This window comes from Leptonychotes weddellii, chromosome 2 (genome assembly GCF_054177405.1).
Source record: "Leptonychotes weddellii isolate Sample4059 chromosome 2, ASM5417740v2, whole genome shotgun sequence".
In the NCBI taxonomy this organism is placed as follows: Eukaryota; Metazoa; Chordata; class Mammalia; order Carnivora; family Phocidae; genus Leptonychotes; species Leptonychotes weddellii.
The window spans coordinates 77,281,297-77,301,151 of record NC_138370.1 but is presented as its reverse complement, the minus strand read 5'-3'; the positions used below and the strand labels follow the sequence as shown (position 1 = coordinate 77,301,151).

The following is a 19,855-nucleotide window of genomic DNA, read 5'->3' as shown; positions in this document are numbered from 1 at the left end:
GAATTGATACTGACATTTTGCAGAAAAAAAAAAATATATATATATATATATATCAGATTTCTGGTCCAAAGCTATCATTGACAATGATTTATTTCTATTTTAAATGTGAATGCTTTGAAATGTTGAATTTAAGTTATAGTTACTGTATCAGCCAGGAAACAGAATACATGTTAAATATTTAAACAGGAGGTATTTCATTTGACAGTACGTTATGCACCTGTTACAGAAGTGAGGCCAGAGCAAAAACACAGAGGTACACTTAGAGGTAACTGTATGGCGTAGCTAACAGTCCCAAGTCTGGAGGATATAAGGGGAAAAAGTTGGGTTGATCAGATTTTAGAGGGAAGAAGAAAAACGGCTTTCCCAGCTGGAGCCAGGGCAGCTGCTGGCCGTTTGAGGGAGCACAGTAAAGCTGGTTCTAGGGATGCTCAAAGAAGCCAGAGGCTAGGACCCACAACTGCTGAGGAGATTTGTTGCAGGACCAGCAGCCAGCAAATAAGGAGAAAGCCTCCTCCGTTCTCCTTGCACCTTTCAATCACCCTAAATCCCCTGTGCTAACACATTCTAACCAGAAGTCAGTTGTCAAAGTAGACCCGTCTTTTGCAGACGCTCAGCCTCAGCACTAGCAGAGCAGAGGATGGAATTGTGATTTAGAAGCAATAGTTCCCTAAGCTATAATTTCATATAGGTTTCTATTATAGTCTTACAGTTTGTTTCCACCCAAAGAAATAAATGTTTATTGCTTCTTAAGATTTGACCCGGTAGGTACTTGAATTTTTGACTCCTGTCCTCATCTCTTGCCAGCATTTCTTTTTCCTCTCCCCAACCCAGTCCCTTTACTATTTCCTAGGCGCAGTAAGTTCCACAACTCATCATTTTCTTTCTCACATTGGAGCCTTTGCACATCCTGCGTGCTCTGGGTGGCATTCTCGTCCCTCTTCTTCAGCTGGTGGTAAACTTTTACATGTCCTTCAGGAGTCAGCCAAGATATCATTGTTCTCGGCTTTGAGTGACAGGTAGGTGCCCTGACTACGGTCATACTACTTGCCTGCCTCTATTGAGGAATGTAAAACACAGTACAATAATGGACTCATTTTTAGCTTGAGTGGAGCATCCATTTTCCGTTCATCCTCATTTTAGAAAATGAGAGGTATTCAATATATATTTATCGGATTTCGATTCAGAAAGCTATAGGCCCACTAAGGGCTGATAGGGTTGCCGTGCTTGAGCACTTTGTTCATCGGCTTTATAGAAGGGAAGGGGGGAGGGGAAAGCGGCAAGATAAATTGAAGCAAGACTTTTACCTTTACTAGGAAATGTGAAAAGAATACCAATGAATAAAAAGCCTTAAAAATGTGTTATATATCAATGAGCAAACTGATCTGCATGTGAAAGTGTACAGGATTAAAAACTGGATCATAATTAAAATATATTATCCATGGTTATTTTTTTTTTTTTCTGTCTCATGGAACATAACTATCAACTGAAAGCAGTAACAACAACAAAACATAAAGGGGAATCAACCAAAGGAGCTGATGAGAGAAAATAACCATCTAAGATTAAAGTATACTTCTGAGCAAATGGCAGTTAGTTTGCACTTGGTTAAAAGGAGAAATAGTGGAGGAATGAAAAAAATGGAAGAATAAAATAACCCCCATCAGAAAGAAAAACATGAGAAAGTTTAAAAAAATAAAGAACATATAAAAACAAATGAAATATCAAAAGTAAAAAAGAGGATGACTTGGCATGTTCTGATGGGCCATAGCTTGTAAGAATGCCAACTGGTGGTACCAAAGTCCATTCACAGGAGACCCTGAGAAACTCTGGAGCATCTGAACAGATATGTTGTAACTGCTTTTATACAAATTCAACTTTATCCAGATCGCCTTTATGGACAATAGTAACTGTTAGAGTAATACTATTTCTTTTTTTTTTTTTTTTAAGATTTTATTTATTTTTTAGAGAGCGAGTGAGAGAGAAACAGCATGAGAGGGGAGAGGGTCAGAGGGAGAAGCAGGCTCCCCGCTCAGCGGGGAGCCCTATGTGGGACTCAATCCCAGGACCCTGGGATCATGACCTGAGCCGAAGGCAGACGCTTAACCATCTGAGCCACCCAGGCGCCCAGAGTAATACTATTTCTTTTTTTTTTTAAAGATTTTATTTATTTATTCATGAGAGACAGAGAGAGAGAGAGAGAGAGAGAGAGAGGCAGAGGGAGAAGCAGGCTCCCAAGGAGCAGGGAGCCCGATGTGGGACTCGATCCCAGGACCCTGGGATCATGACCTGAGCCGAAGGCAGACGCTTAACCATCTGAGCCACCCAGGCGCCCGAGTAATACTATTTCTTAAACAATTTCACTTCGTTTTGGCAAATGTTATACAGAATTTAAACTGCTAATATTCTTTTATCTTGATTTACAACATTCATTCCTGAAGTAAAATGATTGGCTTTATAATTGAGGAAAGATATTATGCCTAAATTTTATTGTCGTAAGCCAGGTCATAAAATAGCTCATTTTTGCTTCTTAACAAAGACAAAAAAAAGTAAAATTTTGCATCTGATGAAAACTTGTAAAAACTAGGATGATAGGCAGGTCCTATTCCTTAGAGACTAAATCAAGATTGTTAGAGATAAGAACATTCTCAGGAACCTTGACCCTCTTTTTCTCTCTCTCACCTCTAATCCCAAACTGGCTATTTCACTTTCAAATATCCTGAGGCTAATTATTTCCTGATTGATCTTCTTAAATGAGCTTTTCACTGCCTCATCTAAAGGATGTGTGCCCCTCCCTAAATCTTTTGTCAAATTTGCCTATATAAAGATTATCCCCCAGCGGCTATTTTAGTTTTTTGTTAAATAGGTCAGCCTGAAACAAAATGGAGATGGAAAACTCAAACCTTTAGTGGAATTAAAACCCAGTGAGCATTATATCTGTTATGATGGTGTATATTTCTGAGGATGTAAATGAATATGGATTTAGATTCATGTAACAGCAATGTCAAATTATCTTAGGAATTAGTCTTGACAACAACTAGGTTGTTCACGAATATCTAGTTTGAAAGTGAGCACATTTGCATTGGGATTTCCATACTAGTCACTAAATTAATGCAATAACCTTCAGTGGTATAATGTACATTTGCCTTTCATGAACTTCAACTTTGAAATTCTATCATTCATACTTCAAGGCTGAGTTCAGAGAAAAAGTTTATAAAATTCCACTTTATGCTGAATTCTATTATACTTTTGCATAGAGCTTTAATTCTATACTCTGTTAAATATGGAAACTTTATTTCTAAAAAGTGTTTCACTATATATAGAATATCAAACCAGTATACATGGTTTTCTCGGCAAATACTACATGAGTTACATTATGCAGATTTATTTTTCCCAAAAGTTAAATAAAGTGAAGTATTTGCTCTGAGCCCCATACACATAGGAATCAGGGCTGGCTTCTTGAGCTTGTGAACAGCACAGATGCACAGAGCCCCTCAGTCAAAAGAGCACATGCTCATAATTAAGTGCTTTCTGTTCACTGTCTTGAAATTCTTAATAATTTTGCCTTTGGATTTCTTTAAGCGATGCTTGGTGGGATAATGAAGCATACTCTAGGGTCTTAGCAATTGGGCTCACATTTTCCAATCCCACATGTTGCCCTCCCAGGATGTATTCTTCATAGTTTTTTTTTTTTTTTTTCCCACCCCCTGGTGTCCCAATGGTTTTCCTGACCTACCCTCACCTTTGCCACCCTCACCCTTGACTTATTTGTGTAAGCAGAGGGGAAGAAAGGAGAAAGCCTGCATTCTGTTATTGCTTTTTTTTTTTTACTCCTCTACTTTTTTTTAATTGAAGTATAATTGACATAAATACTCTATTAGTGTCAGGTGTACATCAGTGATTCAATATTTTTAGACATAACAAAATGTTATTGCCTTCTTTTTTTTTTTAAGATTTTATTTATTTATTTGAGAGAGAGAATGAGATAGAGAGAGCATGAGAGGGGGGAGGGTCAGAGGGAGAAGCAGACTCCCCGCCGAGCAGGGAGCCCGATGCGGGACTCAATCCCGGGACTCCAGGATCATGACCTGAGCCAAAGGCAGTCACTTAACCAACTGAGCCACCCAGGCACCCAACAGAAATGTTTTTTTTTTTTTAAAGATTTTATTTATTTATTTATTTGAGAGAGAGAATGAGATAGAGAGAGCATGAGAGGGGGGAGGGTCAGAGGGAGAAGCAGACTCCCTGCCGAGCAGGGAGCCAGATGCGGGACTCGATGCCGGGACTCCAGGATCATGACCCGCGCCGAAGGCAGTCGCCTAACCGACTGAGCCACCCAGGTGCCCCAATGTTATTGCCTTCTATTCCTTGTGGGGATCTGAGTGCAAGTGTGAGGAGGGGAGGCATGGGCCTGCACACACCATGGCATCTCAAGGAGGAGGTGGTGGTCATCCTCATCCTGGGTTGGCATTGCGCCATGATATGTTTGGTGAGCAACTTTGAGCCTCTTGCCTATCTTTGATCCAGGTGTTGAGCACGGAGGTTGGAACCCCTTGGAGGTCACCCTTCCACCATGTATTGAGGTGGTGATTTGTTGGAAGTGGAGATCGATTTCACAACCCTCAAGTGAGGCACTGTGCCTTGGTCTAGTGGCTGGTAGGAGAGGAAACCTGGCAGCTGGGGGGTTAATTGCATGCATGTGCGCATGATCAGACCCTGAGAGGGTGTGCACTTGCCCCATGAGTGTCCTGTGACTGAGGAAGTATAACATTAATGGCAAATATAAAACACTGACAAAAAATAAATAAATAAATAAAACACTGACAATGCTACAAATAGGCACTGAATGCTCTTGCTAATGATTAAACACAGTAGAAATCAGAAGCCTATGTAAAAGATACATAAGATATAAATAGATATTATCTATGTCAGATTCATATCATGTGGAAATTTGAGAGTAGGTGCCCATACCTGTAAGAATTTGACTAGGAAAATAGAATCAGTAGGAGTCCTGTGTAAGTTTTCACAATATGAAAATTATACATATTTCATATTTGAATTATTGTAAAGATTAGACTTGATATAGTTGTGGGAGCTGGTAAAAAAGTCTGTGCCAGGTTTTTGCCTTTGTGCGTGTTGGTGAGCCTGAAGCCACTGTCACAGGGCTGGCAGTTAGGAAGAAAAGTTGAACATGAAATAATGGAGAACTAGAACTCACAGGACAATTGAAAACCTACAAGGACAAATTGAAGCCCTCAACTGTTCCTAACTGTATCCAATATCAATGACATGGTTTGACCTGCAGAAGAATCTGGGGTCTTTATACAGAGTTATACACGTAGCTGACCTAGAACTTGAATTACCTAAAAGAGAAAGGCAATTGTCTGTGAACCCAGCTATTGTCTCCTACCGACAGAGTGAGACAGGACAACTACAGGAATGTGTTAGAGTTACAGTGACACCAGGCATTATAACCTTTTCCTAGTATAATGACTGCTGCTTTGCTTCCAACTTAAAAATCTCCCAAGAATTTCTCTTGTGACCACCCTGCACATGGAACCACAAAGGGAAAAGATTGTAATTATAGTTATGGCTTAGTTAGGTGGACATAGTACAAAACCATTATAGATCCCAATATTCTTCTCTATCAGGCATATCAGTGTTTTGAAATATTGGTGACTGAGTGGATTTGGTTTGGAAAATTTCTTTCAAAAGAATCGTGCTCTGAATCTCACTTTCCTACCTTTCAAGATGAAGCTATAAGGGGTACTAACTCTTTTTTTAAATTTTATTTTATTATGTTATGTTAATCACCATATATTACATCATTAGTTTTTGATGTAGTGTTCCATGATTCATTGTTTGCGTGTAATACCCAGTGCTCCATTCAGTACGTGCCCTCCTTAATACCCATCACTCTTAAACCAATGATTACTGAGAGAGGCTTCAGATGGACCACTCACTGAATTTGATATATAATGATGTGTGTGTGTGTGTGTGTGTGTGTGTGACTGAGTTGATCCAGGGGATAGTTACATGATTCACATTTTAGAAAGTGAACATGATTTGCATCAAAGAGTAAAAGGTGGTATCAGGGAAATAACTGCTTTGCCTTATGACAACAGGTCAAGGACGCAGGAATCCTGGAGACCAGATGAGCAATCATAGTAGAAATAAAAAGAAGAAATCCTGCCTAAGATGGTGTCTTAGTTTTATGTTACCGAGAAGAAAAATCTAAGATGAAGATTCTTGTTCAAGTGATTTATCAGCGGAGAGCTTTCAATATAAAAGGAGTTGTATTAGTGTTCTATGCTATGTAACAAATTATTACAAAGTTAGGAGATTAAAACTACACCCATTTATTATCTCAGTTTCTGTAAGTCAGGGGTCTGGGCGTAGCTTAGTTGGGTTCTCTGTTCAAGGTCTCAGAGGACTGAAATCGCATCCTGAATGACAGAGAGTGTTGCCTTTTGACCAAGTGCTGTCTCTAAGCTGATGCCTTGCTGCATCTTCAAGAGGCCATTCTTTTGCACCCATATATGTATCTAGTAGCTTCTGGATGGTGTAATGTGTAGTAGTAGCAGTTGATCCCATGTTTTGTAACCACTGCTGCCTTTCCTTAGGTTTAATTTTTTCTCTCAGACTTGGCGATACTATGCAAGATCCCATAACATAAGGTCCTCTTTACACACACAGATAGTGGTGCTGGCTGAAGTACAATGGGAAGGAAAGGCAAACCCATATTTTACCCTAGTCAGGAGGAAAATTTGCCAGTTCTGGGCATGAAGGTGACTGATGTTAGGCACTTTTACCAAAAGGTTGGCTGGTCTCCTCGAAGTTTGGTTTTATGGACTCAGCATTTGTTTCTATTGCTTGTAGGTCAAGAGTGGCAATCACAAAGTCAATTTTGGTGAGATAGCTGATGCTACTGAGCTCATAATAACTTCCAGCTCTGCCACCATGCCTAGTCCACTCTAGAGAACAAAGGAAAAGCCTAGGACAATCCAGCATTTAGAGGCTATGGGGTATGCTAACAGAGGCAGAAGGTTAGGTGGAATTGGAATTGGCCAGCCAAAAAAAACTAGCACTGTTTTGTCTAGGAACCTATCATGGACAGGTCCAACAAAAAAGTCTGTGAAGAAACACTATGCATTATCATGATATAAACTATAATCTTTAAATAAGTCTTTGCTGAGAAGGGGACATTGTGCACAGACCTAGTTAGATTATTCTCTTTCTTCTCTATGCTTCAATTTCAGAAATATCAGGAAACATGGTTAGTAAGTGAAAAAAAAAGAAGATATTAATTTAAATTCAGGCTAGGAGTTTTGATTATCAGTTCTGAAAAACTTTACTTTCTAAATTGAGAGTATATTTGCAATTTAAATTGACTGTAGGCCTCTGAATTGCTTAGGAATGACCAGAAAAGACATGAGCATATGGGAGATTTTATTCGCTGTCAGGGAAAGAACTACCAGCTATGTCCCATGAGTCTTATTTAGTTCAAAGTATTGACTACCTAGGTTTGTCCCACAGATTAGAGGTTGAAAACATTCCTGAAAATAAAAAGAGGAAACATAAAGTGTAAATGTGTTTGTTAGGCGAGTCTAGACCGGCAGACCAAACACGATAGAAGATGAAGCCAAGAGACAGTTGACCAGGATCTCACAGAACTGGTTTTGACCTCATGCTTCACCTAGATCTCATCTCAAATAGGATTGCTAAGAGAAGGCAAGAAAGTTGGCATAGAGAATGCTAAAATTAGATTTTGTCAAAAAGCCTTGATTCTTGGTCATATTTTGGGGAAAGGATGGTACACAGGTCTCATTTTTCTTGTAAGCTCTCCTTTTTTCCTACTGTCTAATAGGTATGCAAAAGGGAACAATATTTGAAACATAGTATATAAGATTTGTAGACATTTTCTTATAACTTTTGCCATTCACTATACACATTATTTTCAGTCCATGACTTACCTTTTTTTAATATAAAATATTTAATTTGTTTTCATTTCTGTGAAATACTACTCTTAAAACATTCTAAATCCCAAGCACTTTGAAAAAAGGGACTGTTTAGTAATAGTAACTTCAATAAGAAACAATAAATACACAAATCTCTTCCTCAGTGTTTGTCTAAATCTCATATATTTTGCTTTGTAGTTTTTAAATGTTTTCCAATACTGCTTATCTCTTTCAAAATGGATTTTATGGGGGTGGCCTGGGTGACTCAGTCAGTTAAGTGGCTGCCTTTGGCTCAGGTCATGATCCCCGGGTCCTGGGATCCAGCCCCACATTGGGCTCCTTACTCAGCGGGGAGCCTTCTTCTCTCTCTGCCTACCACTCCCCCTGCTTGTGCTCTCTCTCTCTGTGTCAATAAATTAAAAAAAATCCAAAATAGATTTTTTGATTTAAAAATAAAAAATTGTTATATTTTTTCAATTAATCTCATAGATTTCTCAAATAATTTTATTTTCATAGAATGTGTTGTATAAATAACCAAGGTATGGCTAATCAGTTGAAAGAAACATAGTTTAATCATACACAAAGAACCAGACTGATCTAAAATTTGTGAGGGCCAACTTTGTAATACTAGACATAAACTATTAATAATGTCACAAGTCATTACCCAAGAAAACAAATTATTTGAATAAGACCCTTATTCCCTCAAGAACTACAGCTCATATTGAGTTAACCAACTTTTAGTAGAAGAAATTATTCATGGGGATAAAGTTGATTTTTTTCATGTTTAAAAGGTGAATATGATTAATATCCCTGACTGTACTTTGGTCATGTAGTTAAATTAGAACATGTTTCTAGCAATTAATTCATAGTGTCATAAATATAACTTTTACATCACCAATTTATGCCCTAAAGAACAATAAAACACATGCAAATTCTTCTGAAGACTATTAATAATAAAAAGGCAAAAAAATGAAAGTAAATATTTAATTACATCTGTTGCCATGTCATAAGACTTTTGTGTATTAATTCTATCTTCTCTATTACCATCCACTTTATATTATAAACTCCTACACAAATGCATGTCTTTGTTTTCTTTTGCTAGTACAGAGAAATAATACAAAATGATTGCAGCATTGTAAATAGTGAATTTGAATAATGGTAATGTTATGGTAATATTTCATAGAATATAAAGGAGAAGCAGTAATATCTGATACACTTATATGTTTTTCTATTTGACATTCAGGTAAATATTTTATTGAAATTTTATTTTCCAGAACTGATTGTCAAAAAATTTTTAAACTTCTTTTCACTTCTCTACTCAATTACTTTGTTACACCAAAACAATTATTTAATTTCTAATACTAATTAAGTGCATTTGTGAGTTCAGTTAACAAATATTTTTCTTTTACTTTTTTACATTTACAACTCTTGCCCTCTTTTATGTTTAGTCTTTGCCAGAAAATCCAGAATATAAGGATAAATAACTCATTGCTACAAAATTTCATGATCTTTAATTAAGTATAGAAGATAAAAACTAAAATACAAGGAAGGTAGGCAAATCACCATGAAAATTATATCATATTCTGTAGGATTTCAGACAGTAATAAAATTTTCCAAGTGGGTGTATCAGTGAATGTTTGATTTAAAGATGCCCTTTGAGTAAGACCTACAACAATGGAATAGATTCTACTAATTGGCTATAGGACCTTTCCCATAGAACAGAAGATCAAAAGGTCCAACTTGTTTGACCTTTATAATACATTTCAGGAAATAAGTCTGTAAGCCTTACAAGAGAGTTGGACCAGGTTTTTGGAGGTTTGAATTCAGCAGGAATGAGATTTATATATACTCATATTGTATATGTTGAAACTAATTATATATAGTACGTATTTTCATCTAAGTTGGAATATACAAAATGGATTTGGGGAGAAACAAGAGATGGAGGAAGTATGGAGACTAACCTGCAGTTTGCAGACTACAGTGATATCTTTATACGAGTCACCTATAGGGTACGAAGAGGGGGAAATCCCACTATAAAAGGACGCATCTTCCTTATGAAAACAAAAAGATAGAAAAGAAATGATAAAGATACTTTATGATGAGAGGGGAGGGTTCTCCTAGTTGAAGTGTGAATGAAGATAGTCAAAAGATTTTTTGCTATAATCAAATATGGTCTTTGTAAGTATATATATGTATACATACGTAGTTTATGGGTCTTGCATTTGTGTGTTTGTGGTTATCTGTGATGTATGCTGAAGATAAGTTGTAGGGAGTGTTCCTTTAAAGTCCGCTGGGAATAGACAATTGGTCAACGTGATAGGATTTAATGAAAGTTTTGAGAATAAGTACTCCTATGAAGATACACAAAACTTTAGTTTCTAAATATTGCTCTTTTGGTCACTCTTCACATAATGAGATATTTTTATAAATTGGCTGTTTCTTCTAAGTTCACAATATTAAAAATGAATGTTAGCATACTATATTCTCTCTACTTTTTTTGTAAGTTTTCATGAGTTCCCTCAAACTACCTCTGCCAACTGGGAAGTGACAGGGAATGGGTAGGAAGGAAGAAGTTCTGTATTCTCCTGCCAGTCCTTACTATCAACTTGACTTTATAATCTTATATAATGAAATTCTCTAAGTTTTCCTTTGGACACAAGGCTGTGTGACTTAAAAATAAATAAGCAAATCAAAACTTTGAAAACTACTGTTGATAGCTTCTTCATAGTAAAAATTTGAAGTCCTCAAAAATATTAGTAATAATTACCTAATGGTATTAGGTAAATGTCATCCATGTGAAAGAGAAATGTTCAGGAAAGCACAATACTTTGAACCAAAAGAGCAGCGGAATAACTGAAAATTACTGTTATTGTAAAAAATGCCTGGCAGAATTATGTCAGACCATTCTTACATCCTAACACAGAAGTACCAGAATGACCTTCTGCAAAAGGTTAGTGCAAGGCTGAGGTCCGTTCAGAGGCTCCCTGCCCACCAAGATAATTGGTAGAGCAGCCAACGCTGGTTGCTGTCTTTGTGTGGCTCAGGTGGCCTACTCCCAATGAAGCTATTATACTGCTCCTAGAGCAGGTCATACAACCAAGCTGCTTTGTGTGCCATCACTTCAAAAAGGCACTTGCTTATAATTACTGTAGGGCACATAGGTTATGTCATATTACAGCATTGAATCAAAGTAGTTTTGTAAAGTCATTTCTAAACCTGCTTCTACTGAGGCCTAATTAAACACCAATGACTATATGAAGGAAATGCTATAATAAAAACATAGTTGGACTAGTGCTACCCATGAAAGTACTAAATAAACCATTCCAGGCACATGTGCAAACTACAAGGCTAAGGTTTTCTTAGTAATTACCCTTTAGGTATCTATTCTTTTCAAGACATATAAGGAATCCTTCTTTCTTTACATAATTTCCTCAATCAAAATTTTGTTTGGTATTAAAATTTTCCCTACAACTCTACCCAATTGTAATTATTTTTCTTTTACAACCTACCAGTGATGATTTCTGAATATTTTATCTTTTCTATAACACTGATTTGGAATATTTAAGTCAAGAATGTCTATTTCAGGGAAAACTGTAAACATCAACAAAGGTAGAGAGAAAATATTACACTGGATAATCTCAAGGGATAAAGGTTATCGATGTCATTTTATTAGTAATGGCTAAAAATTATAGATGTGTGATTTAAGATTGTGTTGACTATGAGACATCAAATCGGACTTTTTGAACTAAGCAGTGTTTGGGTCACAGCAATAAACACAGGTAAATATTAAGGATTGATGTTCTAGGGATTGATGCTTTTCCAAGTTTTTAAATTAAATATATCAGTTGCTATAATTGTTTTAGTCATAATTAATATTAACACTAAGTTTTATTATGCTATTTTTGAGTTTGAAAATACCTCTCCTTTCAAAATATATACTACTCGTTCTCTTATGAACATCTGTACTACCATCTACTGGAAAGCTAAGTTTATATCAGATATCATTATTTTCAGCCATTCAAAAAAGAATACAATGAATTTGAAAAAAATGCAAAACACTGTCATTTTTTGATATTCAAAATCTACCATTTAACCACAGTAATTATTGTGTATATATATCATACTGAAAGATATATCTGCATGTATATACCTCCTATCAATACATGTGTGCACTGATCATAAAATTTTAAATTGTGTAATTATTTAGCATTTATTCACTAAATGTTTCATTTTTATCTCATGATTTTACTGTTAGTTTTCAAATATTTTCTGAATGTAGAGGTCAAATGAAATTTGGGTATAGTGAATTAACTTTGACTTGTCAAATGTTTATATACTTTCATTTCTTTCTTTTTTTTTTTTAAGATTTTATTTATTTATTTGAGAGAGAGAGAATGAGAGAGAGCACTTGAGAGGGGGAGGGTCAGAGGGAGAAGCAGACTCCCTGCCGAGCAGGAAACCCGATGCGGGACTCGATCCAGGGACTCCAGGATCATGACCTGAGCCGAAGGCAGTCGCTTAACCGACTGAGCCACCCAGGCGCCCTAGAAATAGACTTTTTTTTTCTTTTGAGAGAAAGAGAGAGAGCACATGAGAGGGGGGAGGGTCAGAGGGAGAAGCAGACTCCCTGCCGAGCAGGGAGCCCGATGCGGGACTCGATCCAGGGACTCCAGGATCATGACCTGAGCCGAAGGCAGTCGCTTAACCAACTGAGCCACCCAGGCGCCCCTATATACTTTCATTTCTTTAGTAACATATTTTTCAGTGAAATAATAGTGTTAAATAAAGCATCTAGATGAAATTCAGAAATTAAAACTAGAGCACTATATTTAAAGATAGGTAGATAAAAGGCTTATTTTCATGGACATCTAGGCTACATAAATTCATGTTTGTGTTCTGTGATGGAGACTGAGAAACTGCAGAAGCTTACCACATGCACAAATGTTAACAAATGTTACATTGTGTGAAGTCTTGAATCATGTCCTGACCCTTCCACCTGCAAACTGTTAAAACTTGAGCAATTTAAGGAGTGCATAGGTGGCAAAGTTTGTTAAGCATCCAACTTGGTTTAGGCTGGGTCATGATCTTTGGATCATAAGATTGAGTCCTTTGTTGGGCTCCCCGCTCAGCATGGAGTCTGCTTGATTCTCTCTCCCTCTCCCACTCGATCTCTCTCTTTGTCTCTCTCTCTCAAATAAATAAATTAATTAAAAAAAAAAACAAACTTGAGCAATTTAAGTAACATCTCTGATACCCAAAATTATATATATTGGGACTTTCAGAAACCTCCAGAGATAATTGATAAAAGTGCCCATTTCTTTTTTTTTTTAATTGAAATTTTTTTTAATTAACATATAATGTATTATTTGTTTCAGGGGGACAAGTCTGTGATTCATCAGTCTTACACAATTCACAGCGCTCACCATAGCACATACCCTCCCTAATGTCCATCACCCAGCCACCCGACCCTCCCACCCCCCTCCACTCCAGCAACCCTCAGGTTGTTTCTTTTTTTTTTTAAGATTTTATTTATTTATTTGAGAGAGAGAGAATGAGAGAGACCACATGAGAGGGGATAGGGTCAGAGGGCAAAGCAGACTCCCTGCCGAGCAGGGAGCCCGATGCGGGACTCGATCCAGGGACTCCAGGATCATGACCTGAGCCAAGGCAGTCGCTCAACCAACTGAGCCACCCAGGCGCCCCCTCAGGTTGTTTCTTGAGATTAAGAGTCTCTTATAGTTTGTCTTCCTCTCTGTTCTCATCTTCTTTCATTTTTCCTTCCCTTTCCCTATGATGCTCTGCTTTGTTTCTCAAATTCCTCATATCAGTGAGATCATATGATACTTGTCTTTCTCTGATTGACTTACTTCGCTTAGCATAATACCCTCTAGTTCTATCCATGTCCTTGCAAATGGCAAGATTTCATTTTTTTGATGGCTGCATAATATTCCATTGTATATATATACCACATCTTTTTTTTTTTAAGATTTTATTTATTATTTGACAGAGAGAGAGACAGCGAGAGAGGGAATACAAGCAGGGGGAGTGGGAGAGGGAGAAGCAGGAGGGAGCCTGATGTGGGGCTCGATCCCAGGACCCTGGGATCATGAACTGAGCCAAAAACAGATGCTTAATGACTGGGCCACCAAGGCACCCTAGTTATACCACATCTTCTTTATCCATTCATCTGTTGGTGGACATCCAGGCTCTTTCCATAGTTTCTTATAATGTAAGATAATTATCAAAAATTCTGGATGATAACAGTTTATACATATTTTACAAATATCTTTGGATTTATTTTGTATTCATTATGATACTCCTCTATCAGCCAGCGCTTCTCAGTCAAGCAACATATGCTAATAATTATGATTAAGTTCATGGAAGTACTTAAGCCAACAATGAATTGGTTCATTTGTTTGAAATATTAAAAAAAAAATCAAAGTTGAGTTAATTTTTGTTCTCAATATCCATTCAATGAAACAATGTATGTGCTTTATTCATACTTCTTTTAGTTATGATGATAGATTGAATAATGCGGTAAAATATAGAAGCCACAAACAAAAAATAAAATGGATTTTGTATAGAAAGTAATTAGTTTCAATAATTAAAGATTATATCCAATTAAATGGTGGGGCAGCCAAATCATAAATTTTGTTAACGTCATTAGTGTTGGTTGTTACTATTTATTGTTAAATAAGATTTAGTAAATAAGATCAACATAAATTTGGATTTAGAGTTGATTTGCAAGAAATTGTTTCTTTTGTGTAAGTAGAAATGGATATTTTTGGAACTGTAGAAATGGTAAAATCAGCTGCTTAAAGTCAGGCATATTTAAGGAGCTTATTATTTCTACTCAAGTACCCATTAAGTCTACTTGGAAATCAACATTTAATGATTTTGGTTAAACATCAGAGTAAAAAGGTATACTGCCAAATTATAAAATCTGTATTTTCCTTTACTAGGAGTTAAAATAAGGGTAACAGAAAAGAAAAATTACTTGTTATAAAGTTTTAGCTATTAAGACTGGCAAGTAATAAAATATGCTGATTTAGGAATTACTTACTAGAACAATGGCATCCATATATCTACAGTTGCTATAATTTTATGAACTTTTCTGACTGCTTTTGAATGCTTTAAATGTGCTCCAATAAATTAAACAATCACATTTATGTGTTATTCACAAAGTTCTTTTATTCCACTTTGTAATGCATAAATCTTGAAAATGCAAGTTTTTAAAGGCAGTTTATAAGATATTCCAAGAATCAATCAAATTTTTAATTCATATAAAAATATTAGAGCAGTGTGAAATACATTAGAAAAGATAGTATTAAAAAGTAAAATAAATACAAAATCATTAAATTAATTATATATTTTTTTACATACTTGAAATCCTTCTAAAAACATTATTTATGTAAGTGAAAATAAATTATATTCTCAAGCAAATGCATACATTACCTCCTGGTGTTTACACTATTTTAATTAGTGACAAATGTGGTAAGTATACTTTTGTGAACTGTGCTCATACAATTTTGATAATATCACTCATTTAAGAAATACTATTTTAAGAGCTTATTTGCCTTACAAATATACATTTATGAAATTTTTACACTCGTATATGCTGTGGTTCTTACCTACATGCTCAAACTTTTTTCCTATAATTTTTTTTCTAATTCCCAATTATTCTTAATTTCTATAATATATTTAAAGAAAAAAAATAAAGAGTAGTAGACATGACCAAGTGTGAACAGCATGTTCACACAACATACAGATGACATTTCAATGATTATTTAAGCTTCACATTCCAAAGTGATAATGTGTAGATTATATATACTTCTAAGTTTTACAATTAAACAAGACATCATATGTAAATAACCTATCAGAGTTGCTATCTAATAGAAACTATATTATGCATGTTAGTTCTATCCTTTTATTCCTGGGTGGAAATTATCTAAACATTTTGTTAAATAATTCAAGCAATGTTCTCTCCTCATTTATTGCTACCCATCCTGTGGGTATACAAGAAAGAATGATAAATGGCCCCAGCATTTGGGAATCTCTGTCTTGGAAAATCATGAAAAAAATATTACAAGCAGTAGGTCCATAGTTAAACAGACAGAATACATACTCTCAATGTTAAAATTATTGTTTTAGTTATAAAATCTCTTCGTTTGAAGGATCTAAATAATATCGGTTTAAGTTAACTTAAGCTTACCCTTGGATTTATATATACATCCCCAATGTAAACTCCAAATTCAAGTAGATTACAGTTTCTTGTTCCTGTCCATAAATTCATAGTTTTTTGTTTGTTTGTTTGTTAACTTGGGTATTCCAAGAAATAGTCAGTCCTCCATACTTACAACTCTATTTGACAGATTCTTCTAATACTGAAGTAAAAAATAAAATATATCAGAAAAACACTAAATTTGAGGCTTCGTGATATATTTTTACTGATCATGTATTAGTGTATGTATTTATGTTTTCTTTTTATATTTGAATGTTATCTTTGGTTTATACAAATGGTAATTTTGTGATCCTGCACCCTTAATATAGAGAAGTAAAGAAAAACTGCCACAATCGTCATCCAGCCCTACCGTGAGCAAATTAGTTTCTAGTGATCACCCATGAGAGGCAAACATCTTCTTCCAGAACACTGGGGTTCCATTTCTGTTACCTCTTCTGGTACAGCAAATGACACTTTGGTGCCTGATAGAGTTTATTTGCCTCTTAGGTATACCATACTCGCTGAAGCATTACACAATAATATTAACTTGGATTGTAAATTCAATGAACCAGTGCACATCATCCCCCGTTCTATGCTATGCATAGCACCTGATTCACTGTAGAAAACTGTTTTTGGTTTGAATATTGTCTAAGAAAAAAATAGTTTTATAAGAACAAAGGTAGAAAATTATGAGCAATAAAATTCAAAATTAAGATATATGTTAGTTTATCAATAGCATATCTGCTATTCTTAATTTTTCACTTTTCTAGAACCTTGTTCTAAAAAACTAGTTTATTATCTTTCTCTAAGCATTTGTTGTCCACCTTACCTTTTTTACCTTGGGAGTTGTTTTTGTTCTTTCTTTTATACTAATGATCTCACACTCCCTATAGCTGATTTTGCTTCCAAGCATCCCTCACATTTCTTCTTAGTCATAAAACAGGAAAGCAGAAAGCCAAAATAAGAAAAAAAAAATTAACCCTATAAAAATTAGTTTTTAATTTCATAACCTTAACTTATGTATGCTTTTCCTACTTTAACCAGAAAAAAAATTATAGTACTAGCATTTATTTATGCTTTCCGACCAAGACAATCTATTTCCAGAAAATTTATGTCACATTTCAACCCTTGTCCCTGTATCTGTATAAAATATTTAAAATAAAGGAAGAGGGTGGCGCCTGGGTGGCTCAGTCGTTAAGCGTCTTCCTTCGGGCTCAGGTCGTGATCCCAGAGTCCTGGGATTGAGCCCCGCATCAGGCTCCCTGCTCTGCGGGAAGCCTGCTTCTCCCTCTCCCACTCCCCCTGCTTGTGTTCTCTCTCTCGCTGTGTATCTCTCTCTGTGAAATAAATAAACAAAATCTTTAAAAAAATAAAATAAAATAAAATAAAATAAAGGAAGAAACAAAAGAAGAATAAAAATATCAGTAATCCAGTAAGTCTAGAATTTTTATTTTTTGGAAAAAACAATATATCTGTAAAATGGCTTCGGCAAAGCTAATACAGTGTTTATAATATAATTATGAGTGTATGTGTTGAAGACCGTAGGTAAGGTGATACCAGTAAAGAACATCTGTTAAAAATCATTATAGCTCATGCTCAAAGAAATGGAAGAAGATGGCACTCACCAGCTTTTTACCTGCATCTACTCAGCTACCTCAGGACCAACTTGAGGCTGAAGGAAAGGCAAGATCCCAGGGATTATGACAGACCTCACTGGTCTCCTCCCAAAGAGAACCTTCCCCATATGGGTACCAGAAAGTCTGAATATCTCAGTTATTAGAGGATTTTGGAGATGGAGGTACTTTTCCAGAGATCCATGTAGCCCAGTGTCCACTAGGGATATGGGATGAAAGAAAAAAATGTCAAATGCACTGGCCATTCAGGTGGATGCTGAAGGAAAAATTAAATACAATGCAATTGCTCAGCAAGGGCAGTCAAAAGACAAGGTCATTTAAAATAAGTACACTGACCTGGTTCCAAAGGCATCTGAATACAGATAACCCAGACCTGCAAAGACCTGATGAAGAAGCCATTAAAGAGATAACAGAAAAGGCAAGGATAACCCTAGAAAAATCTATGCCACAGAAGGTTGCTGCAGCCATGCCAATTCGAGCAGCTAATAAACTGGCTCCTGCTCAGTATATTTGACACACACCATATCAACAAGGAGTGGCTTTCAACTCTGGAGCCAAACAGAGTTAATTGGATGGTGGAAATGCAGAAAGATCCACTGGAACCTCCAAGTTTTAAGATTAATAAGAAAATTCCCTGAGAACCACCTTCTCCTCCTTCACCTGTCATGCGTTCTCCTAGCCAAAAGAGGACCATGAAGGAATAAGAACGGAAGATTCCTCCTTGTATTTCAAACTGGAAAAATCAAAGGGTTATACAATTTCATTAGACAAACATCTGGCCGCTAATGGAAAAGGGGTGCAAACAGTGCACATCAATGAGAACTTTGCCAAGCTGCCTGGGGAACCCTCTATATTGCTTATTGGAAGGCTTGTGAAGCTGTAGAAATATGGGCTCAAGTAGAGAGAACTATGGCTCAAAAAGAAAAGGAGAAACATGAAGAGAAAATTAGAGAAATGGCCCAGAAAGCCAGGGAGAGAGGAGTTAGGATCAAAACCCATGTGGAAAAAGAGGTTGGAGAGGCACCTGAGAGGGATGCAATCCACCATGACAGGCGAAAGGAGAGACAGCACAAGGGGGGAGAATCTTTCCAGAGCAGCTCTTTATAAGAGGTTAAAACTACAGAGAAATGAAAATCAAGATATCAGTGAAGTAATTGCTCCTGATGTGCCCAATCCTCAGAAGTCCAATGAAGTCCGGTATGACCAAAGGATCTTCAACCAATCCAAGGGTGTGGACAGTGGTTTTGCAGGTAGAGAAGATGAAATTTATAATGGTTATGATTAAGCCTAGAGAGGTGGTAATGATATGGCCCAGAATATTTTCATGTCCAGGAAAATTCTGGACAAGGACATGTATGGTGATGACCTAGAAGCCAGAATAAAGACCAAGAGTTTTGTTCCTGATAAAGAATTTTCTGGTTCAGACCATAGGCAGAAAGGCCAAGAAGGACCAGTTCAGTTTGACGAAGATCCTTTTGGTTTGTACAAGTTTTTGGAAGTAGCCAAACAGCACAGTGGCTCTAAAAGACCCTTAGATAGCAGCTGCCTCAGGAAACATAAGCATGAAGGCAAGAAGAGGGAGGAGTAGATACACCTCTCTTCAAAGTGAATGAACTTTTATCCATAACCCTAATGATGCAAGTCAGATGGGGAAACACTTTGTAAATGGCCAGGATAAAAGCCAAACCTGGGTGTCAGACCCCAGCACTACTTTTTAATACAGGAGTAAAGAAGGATGAAAATTCTTTGACTGTTAGGTTTTTGTTTTGTTTTGTGTTGTTTTGTTTTAAGAATAGGTTGCATCTGTGCTTCTACCTTTTGGCATTTATAGAACATACTGCCCCACACATGAAATTAACACAACTTCCTTCACTTCCTTTTGTGTGACATTAGTATATTTGGGGGTTAATATTTTATGTAAGAATGACTGCTGATGCACTCTGGAAAACAGTATGGAAGTTCCTCAAAAAGTTGAAAATAGAGCTACCATACGACCCAGCCAAGATGTCCATCGACAGATGAATGGATAAAGAAGATGTGGTGTATAT

The 19,855-nt window shown here is 36.3% G+C and overlaps 1 pseudogene; it reads left to right on the top strand.

Moving 5' to 3' along the window:
- The first annotated feature begins 17,787 nt into the window (after positions 1-17,787).
- LOC102730995 (SNW domain-containing protein 1 pseudogene) lies at positions 17,788-19,510 on the top strand (annotated as a pseudogene).
- The last annotated feature ends 345 nt before the right edge of the window (positions 19,511-19,855 follow it).